Raw genomic sequence first — 2,499 nt, 5'->3', positions numbered from 1 at the left:
TTTTGATAAAGACCACGCTATTAGACTGCATGGTCAGTAAGCACACAGCGCCACCTTGTGCAGACAGTGAGCCCTGCAAGCGTCTCTTCTGGTGCAGGAAAAATGTCTCACAGTGGGAGCTAACACTAGTGAGCAGGCTCTTTAGTTTCCAAACACAGCCTATGAACAACTTCGGTGTTCTTTTCAAACAGTAGGACCCGTGAAAAACAAAAAGAATAATTCCCAGGGTGAGTACGGGTTGAGTTTCTTCTGCGGTGTGGAGGTGGGAAGAATAGTCGCAAAAGGATGGGGAAAGGGAGGAGCAACCTGGGAAGAAACCAGAAGGAAGAAGAAGCTGAGTCTTGAAAAGGGAAGCAGCTTGAAGAGAATGCAAAGGGTGTGGGAAGAGGGAATGGCACAGAGGAAGTAAGTCTGCGCACCCCCAAACCCACAACAACCAAAAGTTGGCTACACACCGCACTCCACACCCGACAGTGATTTCCACGTTCTGACCTCAGCCTCTGCAAGGCTGGGTCTACCTGCTCAGCTGTCCACCTCAGAAAAACGGCACAGTGAGATCGCGCAAAGTTTGTGGCCTCGGATGAAAACACCAAGAAGGGTCCTCAAGAAAACGTGTTAGGCATTCTTCGTTGTTGGCGTTGTCCCTGTCAGGAGCAAATTGGAAACAGTGGCGTGTCACAGGTGCACTGTGCTTAGATCTCATCTGGATGAGCTAGAGCAGCACAGGATGAGAGGTCCCTAAAGAAAGCTGGGGCTCCGGGCCCGGCACCCATTACACTCATTTTTCATCTCGTTTTATTTTTAACTTTAACTTTAGAAGTTTAATATCACTCTACAACCTTTTAATCCTGAGATTGTGGTCACAGTTGCTTCGTCTTATTCCATGGCAGAAACCATCTCTTGCCTCTTTGCCTACAGAGAAACACAATGTGGCTGTGTTCTTTGAGGAAACACAGCACTCATTGACTCCTTAGACAAGTCAGTAATGAATGACCGTTACTTTTAGCTATTCACTAGTTACTTAATTAGTTAGGGTAGCAAAGAATACATTGTGTTTAGTTTCTATGTCTAAGATAATACAGGGCTATTGGTAGAAGTCACAAAACTTTTGGCCTGGAAGACGGCTCAACTGTTAAGAGCCCTTGCTGATCTTTCTGAGGATTCAAGTTCAATTCCCAGCACCCAAGTCATACATCTCACGACTATATGTAACTCCAGCTCCAGAGGACCTGACACTTCAGGTACTGCATACACACGCCATCCATACCCTGAGATACATGCACACTTAAAGGAAAACGAATCTCTTTTCAAACCTCCAGCAGATCCTATGCTGCAGCCTTTTCCCATCAATCCAGACCCTTATTCCCCTGATGGTCTGCAGAAACCGAACGCCGCCAGCAGAACTCTTGCCTCCGTGTAGCAATGGAAGAAAGTGCCCTGCACACACTAAAATAAGTGAAGCAATTGCAAGAATTCGGGAGAGTGCAAAGTTCTCTTAGGAGGCAGCACACCCTCCCACAGGAAATAGCAGGAACCTGCAAACCCCTGGTCCTTATCACTGTGCCCCCCCCCAAGCAAATGCCTTTGAGATAAGGGCAGGCAGGCCTTTCCCACGTCCTGGGGAAAGTCATGAGTGAAACACTTGTTCCTTCTCCTTCTTTCTCTCTTTCTCTCCCTCTTCCCCTCTCCCTCCCCACTCTTCCTCTCCCTCTTGCTCTGCCTTTCCCTCCCTTCAGCCCCCCCCCACTCTTCACTTCATCCTTGGCAGCTATCCAACTCTCTCCCCGCTTCACTCTAAACTATCTCTCTCCATGAAGCTCTGTTCCAGATTTTAAAGGAAGCCTCTCTTTAAGATTCCATCATGCTTTCTCTGACAGGATGCTAAGGCCTCCTAAATGCCCTCTTACCTTAAGGCCTGATCATGGTCCCCATGGGTGCTAGGCTCTCTCTCCTGATGAAGCTCCCTTCTAAAGAATCATTGATGTCAGATTTCTTGACCATAAACCTACTGAATCTTCAGCTCACCGTTTCCTGTAACAGCTACAAAATGAATAAATACAGAGTCCTTCCTAAGTGGCCGGCGTGGCCTCAAAGGGAAGAGAGGTCTGACTGAACTCGGCAGGCTGAGCATAACAGTGTGGTTGTGTCTCCTGAATTCCAACCAAGTTGCCCTCCTGCTGTGGTCTGCTGCCACCTTCTGCATCCTCCAAGCCACCCACTATGAAATCCAAGGCCAAAATCGCTCAGGGGTTTGATAAAGAAGACAAAGCAAGATAAATTTTCAGAGAAAAAAAAAAGAGCTCTGGAAAGATCTTCTACATTTAATCTTTGTTTGTATCTAATCTTCAGGAGAACAAATTGAAAAGATGTAATGTATACAAAAGTCAGACTTTAAAGTCAGACTCTAAAGAAAATAACATCTTTAAGGCCTCTGGAGTTGGAAGCAATAATGTGAGGAATGACGGTTTCTGAAGCTAACAATCAACTATCAAATAAATT

Source organism: Microtus ochrogaster, chromosome 1, assembly GCF_000317375.1.
Source record: "Microtus ochrogaster isolate Prairie Vole_2 chromosome 1, MicOch1.0, whole genome shotgun sequence".
Taxonomy (NCBI): domain Eukaryota; kingdom Metazoa; phylum Chordata; class Mammalia; order Rodentia; family Cricetidae; genus Microtus; species Microtus ochrogaster.
Note: the sequence above shows the minus strand (reverse complement) of the source record.